The 27,394-nt window shown below is 36.1% G+C and overlaps 1 non-coding gene and 2 pseudogenes across 1 annotated transcript; 1 reads left to right on the top strand and 2 right to left on the bottom strand.

The window, feature by feature from the left end:
* The window catches only part of LOC120144223, a 30,539-nt pseudogene extending 15,919 nt beyond the window's left edge, over window positions 1-14,620 (bottom strand).
* Window positions 14,621-14,973: 353 nt separating this feature from the next.
* Window positions 14,974-15,045, bottom strand: TRNAW-CCA. The gene has a single exon. It is a non-coding gene; the product is annotated as a tRNA-Trp (tRNA).
* Window positions 15,046-17,223: 2,178 nt separating this feature from the next.
* Window positions 17,224-27,394, top strand: part of LOC120144221 — a 31,153-nt pseudogene continuing 20,982 nt past the window's right edge.

The following is a 27,394-nucleotide window of genomic DNA, read 5'->3' as shown; positions in this document are numbered from 1 at the left end:
CCAAACTGAGTTCTCTAGCTTCTAACTCCTTGTGAGGGGTATTAACAACCTTCATATATTTAATGGCTTCATTCAACCACCTGAATTTGTCTTCAAATTGCTCATAATTGACGAGGCTCTTCCCTTGGTTTGAGTTAGATGCTCAGGGGTAGGTTATGATTCTCGACGTAATAATCTGATGAGATGGGTATTGTAACATCCTCCATGTCGGGTTAGTGATTAATTTGCAAAGTTTCAACATTTGGTGATTAAAGTAGAATAATTATATAGTTTAAATAGTATGGTTAGTAAATATGAGATGGGGTAAGGACCAAATGGTCATTTGCAAGGAATTTCTAATTAAAATAAAATGTTATGGGGTATATGAGAACCCACGTGGAGTATTAGGTTCCAGAATACTCTCATTCCTTCTTTCTTATTTCTTCTCTTCCTTCTCCAAACGTGGGCTTGTAATTAAAGGTAAGAATTTGAACCTTGGTAGTTTCTTTGATTTTTAAGATTGGAAATGAAAGTTTGTATGTTATATAAGCTAAAGGAAAGCTTATATGACATTAAAACAACAAGATAAGTGATTTAGAGAATGATTTGGAAAATGAGTTTTTAGATGAAATTTTGATATGGATGAGTTTTTGATGTTTAAATCAGATTTTGACTTGTCAAGAAGCTAACTAAGAAGTATGAGGTGTTAGAATTCAAATTAGAACATATTGGAATTTGGGTTGGATTTTTAAATTCTACATGGAGAATTAGATTTCTAGGTTTTAGAGGTATTTAATGGATAATAATCAGTTTAAGTAAGTGTATGAGAGCTAAGAGTAGTAAAGGGATTGAAATATGTAAGTTTGAGCTGAAATGGGATGATTTCCGAGCTCAAATTAGGATTTCTGGGCTAGGGGAATCGGTAACCATTCAAGGGGAACCGATACCCCCTCAACGAAATGAAATTCCAGAATGCTAGAGGGGAATCGGTACCCCCAGGGGGGGAACCGATACCCCCTCATCGTATATGAAATTCCAGATGGCTTGAGGGGAATCGATACCCCCAGGGGGGAACCGATTCCCCCATGAGAAAAAAAAAGAAAGAAAGAAAGAAAGCAAGACTAAGCTATAAATTCTTTAAATTAGTAAGCTATTAAAGCTTAATTTCAGGACATAGACATCTGATGATCATCTTAAAAATTATGTTTATGTAGATACCGAGCCTACTCGAGTTCGGGAACAATCTACAAGTAGGATCGATCGAGGAAAAGGCAAAGAAGTATAGGTGAGTGCATATGCATAGCATGAATATAGTATTATATTCAGTTCTAGACTTGTGATAAGTCTAGATTCCATATTTTGACATATGATCACATTCCATATTATGATACATGACATGAATTATATTATGTGTATTGCATGACATGAATATGCAGAAAAGTTATATGAGCTATGTGATAAAGGTATGTAAATGATATGTCTATGTGATAAAGGTATGGAAATAATATGACTACGCGATATGAACTACGGGAAATGTATAAGCCCATGTTATGTAGATGAGAACTATAGGTATAGTTGGCATGACAAGGGTAGAGGGTATACTCGGTTCTTTAGGACATATGTATATCCTTTGGAACCTGTGTGAAGTCTTGAAAGACACATACTTGATCCATAGTATATGTATATGATTCTTAAGGAATTCTACGTGGTCCTTATGGACATAATTCTACGGGCACTTCGGTGCAATTCTACGGGCACTTCGGTGCAATTCTACGGGGCACTTCGGTGCATTTATACGAGCTGTGGTGACAGCATAGTGCACAACCTCACATTACTCAAATACCTTAGGTTCTCAATATGCTATCATGGGCCAATAAACTTATTAATACAGAATAATGAATGTTACAGTCATACGCTTACAGGTATGGATATTGATGAAGTATACTATATTGATTAAGTACATGTTTGCATCTCATCTCATATGATCCTGACATTTTCATTACATTACATTGCCTTATTATTATTGCCTCACTAAGTCGATGACTTAGCGTGTGAGTGTTTCACACGTAGGATCCGAGGAATTAGACGAGACAGGTGAAACAGCTTGACAGTATTACTCCTGCAACCATCAGATCAGAAGCAACTTAATCAGTAGGTCATTTTGTTATGTAAATGGCAGTTGGCATGTAATTAAAGGGTTAAGTTGTGTATGCTCTGAATATTTTTGTAAACTTATATTACAGTATGTATATTATTGTATTTTCTTAATATAAGTTCAAATATTTTACTATTATTTATTAAGAGTTATGTTTTAAAGTCGATGTAGTATCTCTGACTCATATCCGGGTCGGGTATGGGTTGGGGGTGTTACATTTAATTGTATCAGAGCTATGGTTTAATCGATTCTAGGCATAAACCAGAGTCTATGGAGTCTTTAAATGGAATACATGCCAACAAATAGTGAGAACTTCTGATCTGGTATAGTATGAGTATGTTGTTTTGCTAATAGGATAATGTGTTTATTCTTATTAGATGTCCGGACATAATAGCTCCCGAAGTGAGCGGGAGAAGATAGGCATGCTGAAAGCAGTAATTCACCTGCCCTGGCCAGGCAAGGTGAAGAACAGGCATCTCAAGGAGTGCCTGTGCAAGATCAAGATACGTTCTTCAGAACGTTAGACGCTATTCTGACGCGTCTTCAACCTCCTGCTCCACTAACTCCAAGAATTAATGTAGCAAAAGAGTTGAGAAGTTTAGGAGCTCCCGAATTTAAGGGAGAAGCGGAGGAAGGTCCGGTGTCAGCGGATCTTTGGTTGAATGATTTGAAAATCATGCTAGATGGTCTCCACTGTTCCGAAGTGGAGAAATTAGATGGAGCTGTATCTTTATTGAGGGGTCAGGCGAGGATATGGTGGACGAATGTCACCATGAGAATGTCAACCGACCAGTTGACTTGGTCTTTGTTTTTAAAAGAATTTAAAAACAAGTATATTGGAGATCAGTTTATCCGACAAATGAAGCAGGAGTTTATGAATTTGAAGCAGATGAGCCGCTCTGTGTATGAGTACGAATGTGAGTTTAATAAGCTGAGCAGGTTTGCAGCTGAACTTGTGCCTACTGAAAAAGATGCTTGCGAGTGGTTCGTGGAGGGCTTGCGCCCTAGACTTAAAGAAATGTTGATAGTATTAAACTTGTCCTCGTTCCAGGAGGTGATCAATCGTGCAAAAGCTCTTGAAAGGGCTCAGAATGAAAGATTTGGGGACTCGAGAGTTCAGACATCAAAGAGGACGACTACTTATTCTGGTTCAACACCAACAAAAAGGGGAAGAGACTCGGGATTTCGATCACAACTAGATCAGAATCAGTTGCATCGTCTGCTAGGGGAGCAAGTCAGGCAAGAACTAGACAGACGCAGTCAGTGGAATCCGGTGCTGGGAGACCTACTCCGGGTCAAAGGAAACAGTGTGAGCACTACGGGAAAAACCATTATGGGGATTGTCGTATGGCAGCTGGGACTTGTTTTTGATGCGGAGATGCCGGACATTTTGTCCGGGATTGTCCCTTGATTGTTGGTGAGCCGGCACCATCTGGAAGAGCTGGTTCTTTCTCACAAAAAGGACGAGGAAGAGGCAGAGGAAGGAACCCGTCTGAATTCTCTGCTCAACCTGAAGTTCGATCCACTGCTCGAGTATACAACCTAAAGACAAGTGAAGACCGTGATGACCCTGATATTATAGCAGGTACTTTTCAGTTGTATGATAAATTAGTATTGGTACTGATTGATCCGGGTTCTAATTATTCTTATATTACAAGTAAGTTAGTAAAGGAGTTGGGGATTCCCTTAGAAGCTACGAGTAATGAGATTATAGTAACGACTCCGTTAGGCCAAAGTGCCAGGGTGAATAAAGTTTGTAAGGGGTGTCCCATAAAGATTCAGGGAATTGAATTCCCTGCTAATCTGATGGAATTACCCTTTGACGAGTTTGAAGTGATTCTGGGAATGGATTGGTTGTTCCGGTATTATGGAGATGTTAGTTGCAGATTGAAAAAGGTAACTCTGAAAAGTCCAGAAAGAACAGAGATAAGTGTGAGCAGTGAAAAGTTTAATCCTTTAGCAAATGTAATATCAGTGATGTCTGCCAAGAATTATTGCTACAAGGATGTCAGGGTTTCTTGCAAATGTGATTGATTCAAGAGCTCAAGAGAAAAGGTTAGAGGAAATTCCAATAGTTCGAGAGTTCCCTGATGTTTTTCCTGCTGAATTCCCAGGATTACCTCCGGATAGAGAGGTAGAATTCCAAATTGAAATAATGCCGGGAACAGCTCCGATTGCAATGGCACCTTATCGAATGGCTCCGAAAGAATTGCAAGAGTTAAAGAATCAATTACAAGAATTGCTAGAGAAGGGATTTATCCGACCAAGTGTATCGCCTTGGGGAGCTCCGGTTTTATTTGTTAAAAAGAAGGATGGATCAATGCGTCTTTGCATTGACTATCGACAGCTCATAAGGTGACCATCAAGAACAAGTATCCCCTTCCGCGCATTGATGATTTGTTTGATCAACTAAAAGGAGCTTCGGTATTTTCGAAGATTGATCTACGTTCGGGTTATCATCAATTAAAGATCCAGGAGAAAGATATTCCGAAGACGGCTTTCAGAACGAGATATGGTCATTATGAATTCATCGTAATGCCATTCGGAGTAACGAATGCACCTGCTGCTTTCATGGATCTTATGAACAGGATTTTTCAGCCCTACTTGGACTAGTTTGTTGTTGTCTTTATTGATGACATACTGGTATACTCGAAATCCCATGAAGAGCATAGCACACATCTGAGGATCGTCTTGCAAATTTTAAGAGATAAAAAGTTGTATGCCAAATTGTCCAAATGTGAGTTCTGGTTAAAGGAAGTAATTTTCCTGGGGCATGTGATCTCGGCAGTTGGGATTAGAGTATATCCTCAGAAAGTTAAAGCTATAATGGATTGGGAAGTTACTAAGAATGTGTCTGAAGTTCGGAGTTTTCTGGGACTTGCCGGTTACTATCGAAGATTTGTTAAGAATTTTTCGATGATTGTGCTGCCTCTAACAAAGCTAATGAGAAAGAACGTACCATTTGTTTGGACTTCTGAATGTCAAGAAAGCTTCGAAGCTTTAAAGAGAATTCTGACGGAAACTCCGATATTGGTTCAACCGGAATCTGGCAAGAATTTTGTAGTATACAGTGACGCATCCCATAACGGGTTGGGGTGTGTATTAATGCAAGAAGGAAAAGTGGTAGCGTACGCATCGAGACAGTTGAAACCACATGAAAGGAATTACCCCACTCATGATTTAGAAATGGCTGCTGTAGTATTCGCTCTCAGGATTTGGCGTCATTATCTTTATGGGGAACGTTGCTACTTATATACGGATCATAAGAGCCTGAAGTACCTGATGACTCAAAAAGAATTGAATTTGAGGCAACGTAGATGGGTAGAGTTCTTAAAGGATTATGATGTGATAATTGACTATCATCCCGGAAAGGCTAATGTGGTAGCAGATGCTCTGAGTAGAAAGACGTTTGCAGCTTTACGAGCTATGGATGCAAGATTATCTTTAACGGGAGACGGTGGTCTTTGTGCGGAATTAACCCTTAAACCAGCATGGTTGGAACGAATAGGAGAATTGCAAGGTAAAGATGAAATGTGTTTGAAAAGAATTGAGCAAGTAAAGAACAAAGAGATTAAAGACTTTGAGATTGTAAAGAGAGTAGGACCTGTAGCATATCAGCTAACTTTACCACATGAGATGGAAAAGATACATGATGTTTTTCACGTTTCAATGCTTCGAAGATATAGATCTGACCCTTCTCATATCGTGACACCAGAAGAGATTGAGGTTCGTCCTGACTTGACTTATGAGGAAGAACCGATTCAAATTTTAGCACATGGAGTTAAGCAATTGAGGAACAAGACAATTCCTTTGGTCAAAGTGTTGTGGAGAAATCACAGAGTAGAAGAAGCAACGTGGGAGCGTGAAGAGGATATGCGACATCAATACCCTCATTTGTTCGTGCAATGAAAAATTCGAGGACGAATTTTCTTAAGGGGGAGAGATTTGTAACATCCTCCATGTCGGGTTAGTGATTAATTTGCAAAGTTTCAACATTTGGTGATTAAAGTAGAATAATTATATAGTTTAAATAGTATGGTTAGTAAATATGAGATGGGGTAAGGACCAAATGGTCATTTGCAAGGAATTTCTAATTAAAATAAAATGTTATGGGGTATATGAGAACCCACGTGGAGTATTAGGTTCCAGAATACTCTCATTCCTTCTTTCTTATTTCTTCTCTTCCTTCTCCAAACGTGGGCTTGCAATTAAAGGTAAGAATCTGAACCTTGGTAGTTTCTTTGATTTTTAAGATTGGAAATGAAAGTTTGTATGTTATATAAGCTAAAGGAAAGCTTATATGACATTAAAACAACAAGATAAGTGATTTAGAGAATGATTTGGAAAATGAGTTTTTAGATGAAATTTTGATATGGATGAGTTTTTGATGTTTAAATCAGATTTTGACTTGTCAAGAAGCTAACTAAGAAGTATGAGGTGTTAGAATTCAAATTAGAACATATTGGAATTTGGGTTGGATTCTTAAATTCTACATGGAGAATTAGATTTCTAGGTTTTAGAGGTATTTAATGGATAATAATCAGTTTAAGTAAGTGTATGAGAGCTAAGAGTAGTAAAGGGATTGAAATATATAAGTTTGAGCTGAAATGGGATGATTTCCGAGCTCAAATTAGGATTTCTGGGCTAGGGGAATCGGTACCCATTCAAGGGGAACCGATACCCCCTCAACGAAATGAAATTCCAGAATGCTAGAGGGGAATCGGTACCCCCAGGGGGGGAACCGATACCCCCTCATCGTATATGAAATTCCAGATGGCTTGAGGGGAATCGATACCCCCAGGGGGGAACCGATTCCCCCATGAGAAAAAAAAGAAAGAAAGAAAGAAAGCAAGACTAAGCTATAAATTCTTTAAATTAGTAAGCTATTAAAGCTTAATTTCAGGACATAGACATCTGATGATCATCTTAAAAATTATGTTTATGTAGATACCGAGCCTACTCGAGTTCGGGAACAATCTACAAGTAGGATCGATCGAGGAAAAGGCAAAGAAGTATAGGTGAGTGCATATGCATAGCATGAATATAGTATTATATTCAGTTCTAGACTTGTGATAAGTCTAGATTCCATATTTTGACATATGATCACATTCCATATTATGATACATGACATGAATTTATATTATGTGTATTGCATGACATGAATATGCAGAAAAAGTTATATGAGCTATGTGATAAAGGTATGTAAATGATATGTCTATGTGATAAAGGTATGGAAATAATATGACTACGCGATATGAACTACGGGAAATGTATAAGCCCATGTTATGTAGATGAGAACTATAGGTATAGTTGGCATGACAAGGGTAGAGGGTATACTCGGTTCTTTAGGACATATGTATATCCTTTGGAACCTGTGTGAAGTCTTGAAAGACACATACTTGATCCATAGTATATGTATATGATTCTTAAGGAATTCTACGTGGTCCTTATGGACATAATTCTACGGGCACTTCGGTGCAATTCTACGGGCACTTCGGTGCAATTCTACGGGGCACTTCGGTGCATTATACGAGCTGTGGTGACAGCATAGTGCACAACCTCACATTACTCAAATACCTTAGGTTCTCAATATGCTATCATGGGCCAATAAACTTATTAATACAGAATAATGAATGTTACAGTCATACGCTTACAGGTATGGATATTGATGAAGTATACTATATTGATTAAGTACATGTTTGCATCTCATCTCATATGATCCTGACATTTTCATTACATTACATTGCCTTATTATTATTGCCTCACTAAGTCGATGACTTAGCGTGTGAGTGTTTCACACGTAGGATCCGAGGAATTAGACGAGACAGGTGAAACAGCTTGACAGTATTACTCCTGCAACCATCAGATCAGAAGCAACTTAATCAGTAGGTCATTTTGTTATGTAAATGGCAGTTGGCATGTAATTAAAGGGTTAAGTTGTGTATGCTCTGAATATTTTTGTAAACTTATATTACAGTATGTATATTATTGTATTTTCTTAATATAAGTTCAAATATTTTACTATTATTTATTAAGAGTTATGTTTTAAAGTCGATGTAGTATCTCTGACTCATATCCGGGTCGGGTATGGGTTGGGGGTGTTACAGGTATCCTTTATCAGTGATTTCCTCTATATCAGCGGCCTTAGTTGCCAACACTTGGGTCATTTGATTTGATACCCCTTGCAGAGAACCCGATGCTTGATTCTTCATATCTTGTTGTGACCCGACTAACTGCTCTTGTAGCTGATCTTGTAATTTCTCATTAGATTGATCCATTGCTTCTATTTGTTTTTTATCATGATGATGAGGAATAGTATGAATGAATGATCTTGTTACTACTGTCACATAACCTTCCATAAGTTATTTTCGTGTTTTTATAATTAATGCATGTAAAATGCTTAAATAAATATATGCAATGCAAATGAAAATGAAAATGTCAAATGCAAATATAAAAGGTGTCATTCCAGAGTGATCATCTTAAAACAACTTTCATTGAACATAAAGGTTTCGCTTCATCAAACAAACTTTACATATAACGGACAACTTTCGCTCCGAACTTTTCTATTTCATTCAAAAGCCAATTTAACTTCCATTCATGCTCGGGTGTTGAGTTGTCAATATGCTTCAATTCTCTTGTAAAGCAAGCTAAATCAACCTATTTGTGAGCCACATTGATTGCTTGGGTCATAACTTCTTTCATGACTTTGTCCATTTTCTCTATCTTGAGTGCTGATTCTCGGAGCTGTAAACTCTGTTGTTGAATCTTCCTTGCAAGAAAGTCATTGTGGTTATGAAGGTCTTGCATAAGATCACTACAATCATCCACAATCTTCATTAATTTCTTGTTCTTAGCTCTAACGGCTTCTAGCTCTAACGGCTTCTAGCTCAGCGTCATTCTCCCGCTTGTGGCGTTGATATGAAATTTCCATATTGGCAATGAACTTATTCAAACATCTGATTTTCGGTTTGATATTTTCCCAAATTATCAATAGCTATATTGCGCCTTCTTTCTGCAATCTGTAAATCATGAGAAAACTTCTCGGCTCGACCCTCGTGCACCTTACAATTCCTTCTCCACTGTTCAACGTCATTCTTCAGTTTAGCGACTCCTGTTATCCACTCATCTGGGACATTTCCCATACCAGTAAATTTAAAAGCTTGACTGATCCTTTGAAAATCATCTCGCATGGCTTCCATCTCTCTGCTCAATTTATCATTTTCACTTCTCAAAAGACGAATCAGAGCTTCGTATTTTGGCAAACAATTTTCTTCATGGATGTCCTCGCTGATACCCTTACCTTCGGTCACTTTTGGTTCAAACTCAATAGGATAATTTGTTTTCAAACTGGGTTGTCCTTTCAATACAAACTCCAATACTCCATGATCTAGTAGAAGTTGGACTCGACGTTTGAAGGTAGAACAATTCTCAATAGAATGTCCTTGAATCCCAGTATGATATTCACAACGAACGTTGACGCCATACCAACTTGGATATGGAGGCTGCAAAGGTTTCACATAATGCAGGGCCACTTCTCAGGCTTCTAATAGTTCATCATACAATTCTTTATATGATATTGGGATGGAATCACAACGAGAGCCACCTCTCAACTTGGGTTGAATTGGAGTTTCCAGTTTTATTTCCCCTGATGTTGGGAGTAGACTATCAAACACCAACGAGTTCTAACCGCATGGCTTCTTTTCATCCTTCTGAACTTCTATAGTTGCCACTATTTCCTTGGCATTTCCAAACAACTTGTTGATACGAACAATGATTGTGCGTGATTTCTCATACTGACTGGAATCAACAGGTTCTAAAGTAGTTCTTTGCGTATCTGACACCTCGAGATTGTTTTCATTGAGTTCTTTCTTTTCTTTTGTAGAAGTCTCTCTTCCTTTGGATAAAACATCTATTCTATCCATCATCTTGGACATTTGTTCTTTTATCTCTCTTATTTCATTGTGCTCTTCGTCAGACATATGATCTTTATGTGTGCAACTCTCCACTATTTTCGAAGCTTTCTCAGGATGCCATTTCTTGACTGTGTTATAGTCTGTTTGATCACGAAACCCCTTGTCCATCATGAAAACCTTTTACTATGATGACCACTCACAAATCAACACCTTTTGAATGTGTCGTGATCATGCAATGCGGACAAAGAGAAAAACAACATAAAAAACAGGTTAGTACAAATAAGATAGCAAAATGACAAAAAACAACAATAACAAAATAAATAAATTAATGCTAATAAGAATGCAAATGCACAAGGCGTTAATTCTAAAAGTGACCACCATAGAACAACCTTCATTTAGACAACAAGAATTCAGTACACCATGTAGTAAAAATATAAATGTGATTATTCATTTCTTCATTTCCTTGAGTCGTACTCTTCATGGAATCTAATATTGCACCCAAAGTTGTCGGCGTAGTTTATAACCTTTGACGACGCCAGATGTCCTTAAATTGAATCCTGAGGTCTCCATTTTTACTTTCAATACGAAGTGATCTTCATGTCTTTGTGAAGAGTCTGCATGTCTTTGTGAAGGGTCTTCTTGTCCTTGGTATAACTGTGTCTATCTTCTGAGGGAATATATTAGCCTTCCCTCCTTTAAAGGAAGTCTTCAATCAGCTTCAGATTTCTTTATTCATCGGATGTCATTCTTCATGGATCATTTGAACATCTTTGAACCTCCTGATTTTTGACTACATGGTTAAGAATTTCTTGTCTCATTATGACCAACCTTCTTATTAGTCAATCAATTGCGAATTAACACCTTGTGATGACATGAAGATGCGAATGCAATAAAATCAAAATAAAATAGACATAGAACAAAAATGGGTTAGTACACATAATATCAGCAACAAAAATAATAAATATCATAATCATTAAATAAAACCTACCCTTACATGCTGGCTACCCAATCATGCTTTAGTAGATCCTACCCAATATGATATCTACCCCATGCTTTGTTATTAACAAAAATCCTAACCGCATGGTATCTAATTCGCATACTTGTTCGAGAAAAATAAACCTAACCGCATGATTCCTAGTTCGCATGCATTTATTCGAAAAGCGAAAATAAATGATTCAAAAAGCTTTTCCTTATGTACCCTCTTCACGGGACTCTTAAGGTTCGGGTTAGGATCGACCTAAGCTCGGGCTCTATGTTCACTATATGATGGGTTCTGTTCTAAAGTAATAGGTTCTCGAATTGTCCTTGTCGGAACTCCCTTTGGCTGCCGAACCCTCAATCCTGGCCCATCACAGGCTTTAGGGGATCGAGTTCAATTTTGAGGGAACACACCTCCTTATGTTCGTGCAGAGGTGAATACCATCACGAGGACCATAATGCATGAGCTCCAGGAGCGATCCACTATCCCATGCGGAGGTGAAAACCACACGAGGGCATAGTCTCTCACTCCTACTAAATTAGGACGGAGCGGGGTTTTAGCTCATTATGATAATGCAGCTGTGTAGTGTGTGAGGAAAAGCGAAAAAACAAACAATAAAAACACTCAAAATCAATTCCCAAAACACACAATTATTCTGAAACCATTAGCAAACAGATCAGTACAACTATTTAATTATTAATCGAATTAAATTAAAAAAATCAAAATACAAACAAAACTTATTAAAAAACAAACAAGGGATCAAAAACCAAATTAAAATGAATTTATAATTTTCAATTGCAAAGACAATTAATTAATCGACTATCAGCCTGACTCTCTAAAAAAGTCCCCAGTGGAGTCGCCAAGCTGTCGAAACGATTTTTTCCCTAAAGGTGAGAAAAGTGATATTTTGAAAACCACATTAATTCTAAATTATCTCTTTTTAATTTAAAAATAAATGTGATTTAAAAGATCTATCGTTTCGAAAAATTTTGAATTTCCTTTACGATCGAAAAATACGGTTCGAAGAGTCGTCACCAATATTTGATTAGGGTGTGATTGGGCACCCCAAAATGATTTGTCATTTTAAATAAAAATTAATTTTAATTAAAACAACAAATTGAGGTCTGCGTTACTAAAAAATGAATTCTGGTGTCGATTACGTGTGGTGAAGGATTAGCACCCCCACAACGCCCTAAATCGGTACCTAGTCGATTAATTAATTTCTTCGCAATGAACTTTACAAATTCGAACTTAATTTGACTTTGATCCCATAAAACAAAGATGTAAATTTAAAAAACATTCAAAAGCATTCAAATAAATTAAATTAAAATTACCAAGTCATTTTAGAAAGATAAAAAATGTTTGATTATTTACAAATATCGAAACCAGATCTTAAAAGCTATAACAACATTTTCTCGATAAATTTAAATACCCGAATATTTCTTTTTCTTCCATTCCCAAATTTTAAAGTGATGGATCAATTTTTAGGCGTCACTAATGGGATACACTTTTATTTTAAAATCATCAAAAGCGCACCTCAAATCCGTTATGACAACCCACTTAAAACAATTTTAAATTAAAATCATATTACCCTTAATCCAATTATGTAATATGTCGAGTTATGCAAATGAGGCTATCATGCAAATTATGCAAAAAGTGGATGTAATGCCAAAATTAATTAAACAAAATTAAAAATATCATACAACGTGGCATACAAAAGATTATATACGTATATTTTAATTAAAAATCATAAATTATGCATATTAACATATTATATACACATGTGACCTAAATATAAGAATAAAAACATGACATGCTACACTATAAATTTCAAAAAAAAAAAATATATACATGTTAAGATAATGGCTAAATTTAAATACACATAAAATTAAACATGCCAATCGAAAATTAAACCAATGACTTAAATAAAACAATACACATAAACAAAGAATCTACACCTAAATAACCCAACAAAATTACAACTAAAATTAAAACTGGGAAAATAACTAAATCAAAACAAACATAAAAGATTAAACTCAAAAGTAGTCCTAAAGGTGATTAAAATGCAAAAAACACTACACCTATAAGGACCAGATACTAAATTTACCCTAAAGTCTGAGTGGCCAAAAGTTAATTAACCCAAACTATTACAGTGACTAAATCCTAATTTAACCAAAAACTTTACTAAAAAAAACCTATGTAATATGTTAAAACAAAAGTGTACAGCTGCTCAAGCTTTCCATTATTCCCTCTCTTCCACGCACAACGCTACCCTTTATTTCAACAACCACCGCCATTCGGTCACTACCTTGGTGGCCTCTTCCGATCACAGCCCACTCTTTCTCTCCCATACCTCTCACGCGAACATCGACTTCCAAAGGCCACGACATTGCTGGCCGAGATCCCTAACGTTACTGCTCCTCAATCGTAAGTCAGCTCCGACTCAACGCTATATTCAACTCCCACTCATCTCACGCACAACCAAGACTTCATTACTCCGACGAGAACCCGACTTAGCAAGGTAACGAACTAACTCTTTTATTTCTGTTTTTATATATATTTAAAACCCAATAGATGAGAGCTAACCTAAATAAATGATGTGCAAAGATTCAAGTAACTCACCGCAACCTTACCCAACTCTAACGACATTGATATCTCGGCAAAAGAATTCTAAAGCCTACAATTAATTTACTTCAAACGACAAGGCTATACCCGATGGTACCTATTTCTACTTTCATATCTTGGATTTGCACTTAGAGTGAAAATTAATAAAACAAATGAGGAGAAAAAAACTAATATAAATAATAATGAAGAAAAAACCTTGTATGAGTTGTATTTCTCTTTGCACTGTTTTGATTCTATGAAAAGAATTGTTTCCTTTGATCTTCGAATAGGAGGATAGTACAATACAATAATTTTTTTCTTACACTTTGCTATTTTCTGTAAAAAGATTTAATGGGGAAGGTGTTTTTCGCCTCTGCTCTCTTCGTTCCATGTCCTCTCTTTTTAATAGTTAATTCCCAATTAAAACTGACCCCTGTCCCTTTACAGTTTCTTTATGATAGATTAAGAAAACTGAAACCCATTTTTTGATAACTCCCGATAACTACTTTTAGTTTTCCAGAGAGTATTCACGTGGGCTTGAGTTGGGCCTTCAATTGCTCTGCTTCGGGTCTGCTCTGACATAACCCCGGATAAATCGAGTATCTACAACGTGCCAATGTCACGTCACAATAATCAAACACACACACGGATTCAGAGCTTAGCTTCGGGATCCATGTAGAAACATCCTTTCAACTTTGCCTCCTGCGGTCCTACTTCAATTGAATCGGCTATTTATCCTATCGATTACATGCCACATACAATATAAAGTCATGAACTTTTAAAATTTTTCTAAAAAGATTATTAACATAAATCCAGAAAGAACAGCAAAGTTTACCTCATCCTCATACTCCTTTGCATATTGCTTAGCTATAGAGTAAATGAGCTTGTGGTTCTCTACTTTCTTCTTCTTTGCAGAAGCTCCCATTCTTCATTCCTCTTGTTCTTCTTCAAGAGTGACTCAGGAATCGCAGTCTTATCTTCCTCACCCATCTCTGATTAAAATTTATATCAAACCAAAGCCAATCAGGAAACTGATTCCAGCGATCAAACAGGCCTACAACAAAACACATTTCATTCGTTTGTGTTTATGTTTATGTTTAATTCGGCTTAATAAAGCTTATTACTGAGCAAAGCCTGCACAATCTACATAAGAATGGATACTCATTTGGTTCAAATAAACATAAATACTGTATTTCATTTTTGCCAATAAGTGAGGCTGCCTTACCTCAAGATGCAGAAGTGGCAGAAGAATCTAGGTTTCTGCTAAAAAAATAAACGAGGCAGAAACAAGGGGCTTTGTAAATTTTTGAAAACGCAAAAAAGGAATCCGAATATCAGGATTTTGAACCCGACGTGAATCGAACACGCAACCTTCTGATCTGGAGTCAGACGCGCTACCATTGCGCCACGGATCCGGGTGGTGATGAGTGGTTAATAATTAATTTATATATATAATTCCTAAATTAGATGAAGTGTGTCTAATGATAAAGAACATATATGCATCATTCATCCCAGATTTTAAAATTTTTAGGCAAATAATATCTTCTATAGGATTAATTAAGGGAATGATATCTAAACAAATTTAGTCATGTAGGTGTCATAAAGGCATATCTTATCAATAACGCTTTATTAGATATGTATTTGTTATACAAGTTTTTGTCATACGTAATACTCTTAAAAAAAAGACGTTATTATTCAAATGTATCTTTTATTGATTTTCTTTTTAAAATCGATTTTTATATGTTAAAAATTATGAAGTTTTATAAAAGTTGTTTATGATATATTTAAAAATATTTTGGTTTAGTTTTGTTACTTTCTGGTTTAGGTTTTTAGGAATTATAGATGTAAGATATTGGTCTTTGTTTGAGTATTATACATGACAGTGTCTATAAAGATATGATGAAAAAGATTTTGATTTTATAAATTTTATATTTATAAAATATAATTTACAAATGAAGAATCAGAATATTACGATTCTTGATTACGAGATGCTATCAGAATAAGTCAATTTTTCGTATCGTATCTTGAATTTTTGTAATGATCATATCGTTTTAATTATATGTTTTTCTCTAATATTCATATCAAAGTGAATCGTAGTGAATGCCAGACGATATTTTGGATTGTAATTTAATGAATGTTCTGATAATATTTTAAACTAATTGTCAATCTCATTTCATTTATGTTCATTATAGGTCGAAAGGAACTCATATTCTTATATTTTGAATTTGATCTCGAGTCTTAGTATGTTATCATTGTATATCGTGTAATCAAAGTAATCCAATACTGCTTTTTTCTCACATGCTCATTAGCCATCCAATAAACTACTTTTTTCTCGTCGCAAATGTTTTAAACAACTAATAGCATGTTGTTTTGACAGTAGAAGTCATCAACAAAGATTTGTCCCCATCAGTTGAATAAATTATCTTTGTCAAGTTAATGATTTTATGACCATATCAATCAGTTTCAATATATGTTTAAGCTCGTTTGTTTTTAAAGAAACGAACAATATAGTCATAATAATCTCCACAAATGAATGTATTTTCACTTGACAAAATCACAAATGAATATTGAATCACTCTGTACCATAATAATTCAAGACTAATTAGTTATAAAAAATATTATATACAATGATAATTCATATTGAAAATAGTAAAAGACATATTCATGTGGATCACAAGGTGATATTGATAATCTTTTTTATATTTTACATGATATTTCATTGCGATATGCCATATACAATAATAATGAAAAATATGCGAAGGCTGTTAAGATTGGTCAAGCAGTCAATCACTGTTTTCATCTTAATTCAGTATATATATATATATATATTAACAACACAAAAATTTTAAATGGATAATGCAAACAAAATTTTAGGGTAGACATCATCAGTAAAACAGATAATTAATCGAAGAAAATTAGGATTGTAGGCTGGGGACAACAAAATTTTCAGAACGAGTATTATTAGTAAAATAGGAAACTAACCAAAGAAAATTCGGATTTCAGAATGAACACATGCATCTTTTTAATAAAACATATGCTTAATTTGTTGAGGAATTGTTTTTGAGAGTAATTTTAATTAAACTTGTTAAATTCATTTAATCATATTAATTTTTATTTTATATAATTTAATTATTTCAAAAATGATAAACATATATATAGTTAAATTTGATTTCAAGGTTTAATTTAATATTTTAGTTTTTTTCTTGATTCATGGACTTAGCTTTAAAGTTTACTTCGGTATCTATTTTTTTAAATTCAATTAGGTAGATGAACATGTTTTCTTGATTTAAATTAATATCTTGAGTTATAGTTTAAGTTGTTACTTACGGTAAATAAACTATTTGAACAAATTTGAAGATAAAGCCAAATTTAGATACGAAGTTAAATGAAAAGAAAAAATTCAATTATTTAGACCAAATAAGGTTTAAGTACCAAATTGAATATTGATGCAGGTATCAAATTAGACAAAGAAAAAATCTAGTTACCGAATTGAACGCTAAAGAGAAGTTTTGATACTACAATGTGTATTTACCCTTTTGAAAATAGAAAAATCCGGAAAGCAAAATTCAGCATCAACTAAGGCGAAGGCGGACTTGGTGATATATCTTCTTTCGAGTCCTTTTTGTTTTATCAAGTGTCGTGTGTTGAAAGAAAAAAAAGGGAAAAAATGGCGGAATCACCATCGGCGCCAGCGGCAGTTGCAAAATCGGATGCGGAGACTGAAGAATTGTTGGATCGAATGTTAACTAGGTTAGCTCTTTCCGATGACTCCAAACTCCAAGCCTTGCTTTCAAAACTTCTCCCTCTCGCCATTTCCTCTCTTTCTTCTTCATCTCAACTTGTCCGCAGCAAGGTTCGGTTATCCTCCCTTCTTTAATCTTTTTGTTTCTCATGTTTGAAATTTCGTTTAATTTTTTTAATTAATATCTCTTTTTAGTATTTTGAAACTTGGAATTGTATGAAAAGTATTGACTATGCTTGTTTGTTTTTAGTAAAATTAAGTTTTATGCTGCTGTGAAATTTGTTAGCAGAAAGTATAGAAGAGTAATAAATCTTGGTGGTGACTCCAACCAATAGCTAGATACTGTCTTCACCGGATACGTGTTTTCTTTTCAATTACATTCTTTTGATTCAATTAGATATGGTATTTTTGGCGTCCCATGTTTTTTTGCTATGTCATAACTCATAATCGTGTTAAAGTTATTCTATTGTTAATAATTCACATTAGGTGGATTTTGAGACATTGGTATATCCATGTCAAATTTTAGTTATTTTTGCGTGGTCCTAGATTCAATGCCTGTATAATGTTGTATATTTATTTAATTAGGTGAAATGCGGATGAGTAGGTACTTAAATTTGAATCCTGGTTGATGTGAGCTTAACTCTTAGGGGTCAGTTGGGTTCATGCAATGTAAAGATTACCGGTATATCACTTGGTATACATTACCTTGGTTGGTCCATTTGTTTAGAATGTAAGGTTATGGTGTTTGATTGACAAAATATACGATTACTTAAACTTACATTTTACTAAAATCCTTTGATAGATTTCTCTAATAAGTTTAACCATTAATATTATATTAGCGGATGTAGGTATGGAAGATCATAGAACTCTTTTCATTGGACTATACCTAAATTTTACATTTAGCGAATTATTAATATATTAAGTAATGTTTCAAAAATAATTTCAAGTATTATTATTAATATAACTAATATATATACCAATATATTTTTTCATGTCATGTCTAATGTTTGACAAGTGTGTAAATATATAAAATAATTTGTTTTAGGCAAACTAAACAAACAAATGTGTAAATATATAAAATGGTATTTTTACATTTCTATTTTATTTGGAGCGATTTAGTTGACAAAAAATGGACTTCAAAGGCAAAATTGTCCAAAATGTAACATTCCCAAAAGAATTTACATTACCCCCCATATTCCTAAATAGTGTTTGCTATCGGTAATCTTACATTATCACCATCAGTTAATGTTACGAAATAAAATGAGGTAATCTCATTCCGGCAGTGATGTAAGGTTACCTGAACTAAATGAATCTTTAAGTTATTTAAGTTTTAGTTTCTTTACATAAGTTTATTTGTAAGGAGCAGTAGGAAGTGATTGTTTCACTGATTAATGTCTCTGTTAGCATACTCGCTTAGCTCTTCTCTGCCATCAAAAAGCGGTTTTGAGAAATTTATTATGTATTTTTTCCGAGTTATATTGTGCGTCTAATGTAGTTACAAAATGGTTAGCTTGCTCAATATCTTGGTTGATATATTGCCCAAGGCTTCTTCAAGGCTTGTGGGAATCCCCAATCTCCATACCGAAGCATCTCCTTAATTCCTCACATCCCCATTGCCGTTCAAGAAGAATTCGAAATTTTGAAACATGATTATTCTCCTCTTGTCGGACGAATTCGTTTCTCGGGATTTAACTTCTTCTGAGCTTCTTTGACCTATTTTTCTCGGATTTCGAATAGGTTTTGAAGAAAGCTTCATTGGAAGCTGATTGGACGAGCGAGATGGTGAGTCAGGTGAGAAGTTCTGTTGGGAAAAGTTGCGTTACAGTGATTATTTTCAATATTCCAGAGTGTCTTCATCATCAAGGTCTTTGGTTATTGTTTGATAAATATGGCGAGGTGGTCGATTCTTTCATCCCCATCAAAAGAAGCAAGGGTGGAAGCAGGTTCGGTTTTGTCCGTTTCTCTAGATTAGAGGACGCGAGGAGGGCTATCTTCTGTGCTGATAGATCTTGGATTCAAGGTAATAAGGTTAGAGTTTTCATGGCGAGATTTCAACCTCGTGATGTTTTCTGGAGGAGAAAGTTTACTGGTTCAAATTCAGCTATGGTCAAGAGTAGAGAGGAGGTTGTCAAAGAAGCTCCCATTATCGATGTAGTTGACGAGGATAAACTAATTACTCTTAGAGATAGTTTGGTTGGTTGGTGCAGAAAATTTATAAAAATGAAAGAGTTGGCTGCTTTTATGCACAAGGAAGGCATTTTAGGCCCGAAAATTATGAGGTTAAGTGGTTTAGCAATTCTGATCATTTTTGAAGATGAAGAGAGTAGAGACTTTGCTTTAAACAATCAGATTGGAGCGTTGAATAAATGCTTTGAAAAGGTGGAATTGTGATCGGAAAACTTTCAGTGTAGCAGCCGACGGGCATGGTTATCGTGCAGAGGGATTCCACCTTTTGTGTGGAGCCATTCTACTTTCAGAAACATTGCAGAAAAATGGGGAACTCTTATCTCAATTGATGCAGGGACCTTAAATCCTGGCTCGTTTGATAGGGCCTTATTTCAAATCATTACGAACTGTAAAGTTCGAGTGGAAGAATCCTGTGTTTTGAAAGCCGGGGATCAGTCTTTTACAGTATTTGTTTCCGAGATTGAACCTTGCTTTAGCCCTGATTTCGTCTGGGAGGATTCGTCTGTTTCGGAAACGGCAGTTGCTTCACCGTTACCCACGGAGGGGGACCTCGATGGTGTCTCGCCAGTAAAGTATTCTGAGTTGGCAGTATGTGCTGGAATGTTTTCACGAGTTAATTATGATTCCACTAATATTAAGGAAGTTCAGCTAGAAAATCGAGCGTCTATTAATGGCACGCATAATGGGGGCGATATGTGTGGTTCAGGTGAGGTATGGGTTGGTAAAGCTGTGTCCCTGACAATCAGTAATGGGGTAGTTGCACATGGGTCTGTTATCAATTCTAAAAGGTTCTCGGAGACCAAGAAGGTAGATTTGGTTAGTGGGGCAGCTGTGCAGGAGCATGTCTATCAAAGTGGTGGTAATTTTCAGGCTTTGGAGAGTGTTAGTGGGGTACACGAGGAAGTGTTGGTTCATAAGAAGAGAGGGGCAGAAGAAGACAGCAGGAAAAGGTGTGAACTTGCACGTGCTTCTAAGGAATATTCTTTTCTTTCCCCCATGTTGGATGGTCGTGTTCCTTTGTTGGATGGGCGTCAGAAACAAAAAGCTGTGGAGGAGAGGAATGCAATTTTTAGTTCTCTCAGAAATTTTCAAGTGAAATTTGCAGCTCAAAAAAGGAAGCCTTGTTAAAGTCATAGTTTGAGTCCTCAGAGGAAGGTTAAGGCAGTGGATGTTTTGGAACTTTCAGGTGATTCCTTTCTGTTATCTGTATGAAGTTGGTAATTCGGTTGGTTTCTGTCAACAAGTCGAGCAAGAAGAGGCGTTAAGGCGGAAGTTGATTCTTGTTCTCTGTTCGTGTGGATGTTCAGGATTTTGCTTTTGCTTTCGTCTTTTATGCGAATGTTGTTTCTGGTTTTCTATTCGTGCGGAAGTTCAGGATTTTGTTTTTGATTTTGTCTGTTATGGATTGAGTCAGCTGTGTTATTCGGCTTCTGGTTCGTTTTATGTTGATTTTCGGGCTGTGTTCAGGTGTTAAGGCTGGTCAGTCATTTTTGTGACTGTTGTTGTAGCTTAGAAGGTTTTAGCTGTGTTAGTGTTGTCGTGTTGGTTTTTTCGGTTATTTTTGGTTGTTTGCTTATTTTGGGGGTGGCGACCTAGTTGTATTCTTATGTTTCTTCTGGTTAATGAAATCTTAAGGCACTCTTTTCCTCCTTCCGTTGATTAAGGAGCTTTTTTACAAGATCCTTTAATCAAGGAGGTTTTTAACGAGGCCTGCAATTCCTATAAAAAAAATGATCATGGTCTACAAAACTGCTAAATTTTAGAGGTTTAGGATTCAAAGAGCTCGGAATGATGCATTATGAAGATTATATGGTCTTAATAATTTTGGAATTGAATTCTCCGAGTTACCTTTTTTTTTTCTCCATCAAGAACAAATCCATAACTTTGAGTTTCTTTGATTTCATAATCATTTGCTAACAATTCTTGCAAATGTATGTTTGAAAGGCTTGCTCCTTTTTTTCATTTCCTGTTTCTGTATTTGTACATTTGATACTGAGCTAGAAACAAGTGGTTCTCTTCTCTTTTATAAATCCTACAGTACACATCCCATGATTTGAATTTGAGATGTCCAAAATGGATTCTTAAGCTCTGAATGCTACAATGTCCTTTGGAGACTGAAACTATTGTGCGATTTGTTGACCATTCCATTTCTCTCAGTTTGGTTCAAGAGGAAAGACTCATCGTCTCTATGTTACTCCTATGCTTTATTTTTGTACTTTCCTTCTTAGAAAGCAGAACATTTTTTTTATAGAAAAAATGGCCACCCCCTTCATAACTGCCATGCTACAAAGGTAGCTCAGCGGATATAGGATGGAGGAAAAGAGTGCCATAAAATTTATTACTAAAAACTAGATACAAAAAAGTACATAAAACCAAGTACAACCATACAACATCTACCACCGAACAAATAAACAACCCAATACAGAACTCCTAACCAATCCCTACATTATACCCCCTCGTCTAACATTTTATATTTCCATGATTCTTTATGTTAGTGGTACTCTATCCGATCTTAATATAAATTACAATTACTTACTTAGAATAATAAACAGTTTTTTAAAACTTACCTTGATTATTAAAACTAAAGGAACATAAAATGAAATAACAACCTTAGGTTTTAGCCTAAAGAAACATGGAGTTAAGACTTAAAAGCAACACTTAAGCCTATTCATGCTTCCCACATGCATGCCTCCTAAACATTTCTGAAGGTGCTTTCATGTACTTCATCATGCATTATGATCTTTCCCTTTTTTTCCCTATTTTTTTTCTTATTTTGTATCAATTGATTATATATATTTCACTGGATAGAGTTATATGCTTCCATTGTGCCCATCTATACCCTTCATCTTCCCTAAAGTACTAGTATCTAAAATGGGTCTAACATACATTTGGACATAAGTATGAGGGTATGATCCTCCAAATATCTTAAAAAGTTGAAAAAAATGAGTATACCCACATTGGACATATATCCATATCTGACAGCCGCCACTAAAGCTGTAACACCCCCAACCCGTATCCGACCCGGATTCGAGTCCGAGGTGTCACATCAACTTTTAAACTTTTACTTGTTCAAAATAATGAAAAATCCCCGTTAATGAAAACTTCATATTATTTCAAAATAAAAGTTTTCACACTTATCAAAGCATATACAATTCAAATCGTTTATAATACATGCCAACTACATCTAAAAGAATAAAATACATATCAAACATTTCTTTTCTGATCTGAACTTTGTAAGGAAGATGTTGACCTGTCTTGCTCCTCTCAGCTTCTATATTCACTTTCTATAACCTGCGTGTGAAAAACTCACACGCTAAGTCGATTACTTAGTGAGGCATAAAACATATAATGCGTGATCATGCATGAACAATTTCTACTAACATATTATATACAAGCATAATACACACATATATATATTTATATACACTTCATATCATCTCATATATTCTTTTATAAAACATTTACTTATATACACATGTCATCATTTACGTATTTATCATACTCTTATATTATTATCCTTTATATCTCTTATCTCTTTACTCCTATAGTCTCTTACATTCATATTCTATATCTCATAACAGATTCTTATCTCATCCTATAAGTCATTTATATTTATTCACATATACATTAACATACATTCATGTATATCATGTAACAGATGCAATCACCCATAACACACATATATCATATCATACAATTCATATTACACATCATATATATATATATTACATACGTTGTATTCAAATTTATCCCTTTATTAGCCCATGTACAAATGTGAGAACTATAGCTATGTGAGTCTATAGAGGTTGTGCACTAATGTTGTCACCACAGCTCGTATAAATGCACCGAAGTGCCACGTAGAATTGCACCGTATTGCCACGTAGAATTGCACCGTAGTGCCATCTATGATTGTCCCTAAGGACCACGTAGAAAATTCCTTAAGAATCATATACATATGCCATTAGTTGGGGGGAGATTCACTTGGTGTAATAATAGAGAGTCTTCCACTTGGGTTAGGCTGGACAGATTTTTGTTAAGTAGTTCTTTTTTCTGCATTTTCCCTAAGGTGGTTCAAAATTTGCTTCCCAAATCACTCTCGGATCACAATCCAGTGATGTTGATTGAAGACTGCAATAATTGGGGTCCTAAGCCGTTTCGTTTTTTTAACTACATGCTCGAGGAGGAAGGGTTCTCTGGGGTGGTTGAGAATTCCTTATTAAATGTTAGTAATGGTATGGGGTGTAGGGGCTTGTTCTCCATTCTTAAAGGAACTAAGAAGGCTATTCAGTCCTGGCCAAGCAGCAACCAGAGGGGGTTTTCGGAGGCTATTGCTGATCTGGAAGCCAGAATAAATATCCTGGAGTTGAAGTCTCAAGTTGGGGGCCTCTCTAGTCAAGATAGGGACCTTATTGTTTTGTCGAGGAAGGAACTGTGGGATTTATATAGGAAGGAGGAGAGTGTTTGGTTTCAGAAGTCAAGAGCAAAGTGGATTAATGATGGGGATAGGAATACTAAGTTTTTTCATTTGTGTGCGCTTAATAGAAATAGATTTAACTCCATTTCAGCTCTGAAGGTGGATGATGATGTTGTTACAGACCCGGAGCAGTTGAAACGCTTTATTTTTGAATATTTCAAGGTCAATTACAACTCTAAATCTACGTTAGAGGTGGACGAAATAAATCTCAATTTTGCTAAATTGACTGATGACCAAAGGGAGTTCCTCGAAGGGAAATTTGTTGAACAGGAAGTGTGGGAGGCAGTTTTTCATTCGGACAGCGCCAAAGCTCCGGGTCCAGACTGATATACGATGGGCTTTTTTAAAAAGTTCTGGCCAATTTTGAAAGAGCACATTTTGAAATTTGTTGACGACTTTCACAAGGGAAGGAATTGGGAACATGGAGTCAATCATGTGTTCATTACGCTGATTCCTAAGGTTGTTAATCCGGAAGTTATTGAAGACTACAGACCCATTAGCCTTGTAGGCAGTTTGTATAAAATAATTTCCAAGGTGCTTTCTAGAAGGTTGAGCTTTGTCATTAAAGATATTGTGAGTCCATCGCAGTTTGCCTTTGTTCCTGGAAGGCAGTTAATTGATTGTGCTTTCTTAGCTAATGAGGCCATTGATTTCTGGAGGAAAATGAAGAGGAAAGGTGTTGTTTTCAAGGTTGACTTTCGTAGAGCTTATGACTCGGTGGAATGGCCGATTTTATTGGGACTGTTGAAACTGATGGGGTTTGGAGATAAGTGGATTTCTTGGATTAATTTGTGCATCTCTTCTGCCTCTATCTCGGTTCTTGTGAATGGCTCTCCTTCAGCAGAATTTAAGTTGGGCAAAGGGCTGAGACAAGGTTGTAGTATGTCTCCTCTGCTGTTTAATTTAGTAGGAGAGTTACTGAACTTAATGCTTGTTAAGGCTGTGGATTGTGGTCTGTTCGAAGGGTTTAGTGTTGGTAGGGAGGCAAATCCTTTTCGTTTATCTCACCTGCAGTTTGCAGATGATTTAATTTTATTCTGCAGGGACTCTTCTACTCAGATCCTTAATATTAGGAGAGTCTTGAGAGTTTTCAATCTTATGTCAGGGTTGCATCTTAATTTATCTAAGAGCAAACTGTTTGGTGTCAATTTGGAGGAGTATATTTTCAAGGACTGGGCTTTCGCTGCAGGCTGTGGGGTGGGGTCTCTTCCAATGACGTACCTCGGCTTACCGATAGGCACTAGCAAAAATTCTGAACTTTTGTGGGAACCAGTAATCCAGAAGTTTTACTCCAAATTAGCTGGCTGGAAGGTTTCTACTTTATCGATGGCAGGAAGGCTGGTGTTAGTAAAGGCATTTCTGTCTTCATTGCCGATCTTTTACCTATCTTTGTTCAAAATTCCACTTAAGGTAAGTAACAAACTAAACTCTATGATGGCTAATTTCCTTTGGGGAGATAGTTTCACTAAGAGACAGATTCATTGGGTTAATTGGAAAACGGTGTCAACCTTATGAGGATGGCGGATTGGGAGTCTTGGATTTGACTTTGGTGAATAGAGCGTTACTTGGGAAATGGGTTTGGAAGCTTGCGAATGAAAAAGGCTCACAGTGGAAGAAGATGATTTGTTCTAAACATAGCACCTCTACCTTATCTTTATCGGTTAATGAGGCTGTCAATTCGCAAGATTCGTGGATTTGGAGAGGAATTGTGAAGAATTATGAGAAAAATGATGATATAGGGGTCGGTCTGAGGTCGAATTCTAAGATACAAGTGGGGAATAGAAGATCCATTGTTTTCTGGAATGATATCTGGGTAAATAATTCTACCTTAAAAGATCAGTTCCCTAGGATCTTTGCCTTATCGACCAATAAATGGGGTAGAGCTGCGGAGTTTGGCAGTTATGTTAACGGTCGTTGGGTTTGGAATATTAATCTTAGGAGGAATTTATGTGACTGGGAACTGGACCAATGGATCTCCTTGATGTCGCTGATTGATAACATTGATCTGAAAGATTCTGTTGAGGATTTTCTGTCTTGGTCAGGGAAGGGTGATGGCATTTTCTCGGTTAAATCTTGTAGAGAAGCTCTATCGTGTAGTTCAGGGGGACTTTTCCATGGAATAAGTGGGTTTGGTCTGGTTTGGCACCTCCAAAAGTCGAGACATTTCTATGGAAGGTATCTCACTTAAAGTTGGCTGTTAGAGTGGAATTGAAGAAAATAGGCATTTCATTGGAGGGTGTACTATGCCCTCTTTGTCTTAAAGAGGATGAAACAATTCAACATCTTTTTTTACTGTCCTGTGGCTTGGGATTTTTGGAATAGGTTCGCTAGGATTTGAGAGCTGTCTTTTGTTTTGCCTAATGATCCCAGGTCGTTATTAGCCTCTTGGTCCTCTCTACGGCCATTTTCTACTATTTGAAATTTTATCCCGGGAGTGGTGTTGTGGTCGGTTTGGAAGGCGAGGAATTCAGTGGTGTTTGATAACGGGACTGTGGATAGTTCTTTGTTGTTCTTCATTTGCAGGGTTCAGGCTGGCCAAATGGTTCTTAGCCAAATTTCCGAAGGTAAATTTTCAGGTGGATCTTTTAATTGGGGATCCTGTGTTGGCAGATAGGGTTTCAGTTAAGCCTCTCAACAAGCAGATGGGTCAGTGTTGGGTTCCACCTCTTCCTGACTTTTTTAAATTCAATGTAGATGAGGCGGTTACAAGAGATGGTCTGCAGGGTGGAATTGGTGGATTGTTGAAAGATTCTCATGGCTCTACTCTAATTTCCTTTTCTAATGCTACGGGACCAGGCCCTCCTGTGTATGCTGAATTGAAAGCTATTAAACAAGGCATTGATTTATTCCTTTATTCTAAATGGGTCCTGAAGGGAAGATTAATTTTAGAGACTGATTGCAAAAAAGCAGTGGACTGGATTTCGAGGATTGATGCTGCCCCGTCGTTCTTTTCGTCTCTAGTTGGGGAGATTGGTGCTTTAGTTTCTGTTAGAGATATTTTGGTTAGGCAGATTCCTAGGTCTTGTAATTGAGAGGCTGACAAATTAGCCAAGGAGGGGATTGGTTGATAGGTTTTAGTAGTCTTTTACTTTGGTGTTTTTTTCTGGTGGTGTTTTGTTTTATGTAATCTTATGTTAGTTGGGTTATTAATATAATGGGGTACTCTTTTCCTCCTTCGTCAGTTGCCTCTGTTCAAGAAACAACTATGAGGGAGGTTTTTAATGAGGCCTCCTATTCTTATCAAAAAAAAAATATATATATACATATGCCAAGGATCAAGTACGTGTCTCAAAAGACCTCACACATGTTCCAAAGAATACATATATGTCCCGAAGGACCGCATAGACCCTCGACTCTTGGC

Source organism: Hibiscus syriacus, unplaced genomic scaffold (genome assembly GCF_006381635.1).
Source record: "Hibiscus syriacus cultivar Baekdansim isolate YM2019G1 unplaced genomic scaffold, ASM638163v2 tig00110885_pilon, whole genome shotgun sequence".
Lineage (NCBI taxonomy): Eukaryota > Viridiplantae > Streptophyta > Magnoliopsida > Malvales > Malvaceae > Hibiscus > Hibiscus syriacus.
Note: the sequence above shows the minus strand (reverse complement) of the source record. Positions and strands in the feature narration are given on the sequence as shown.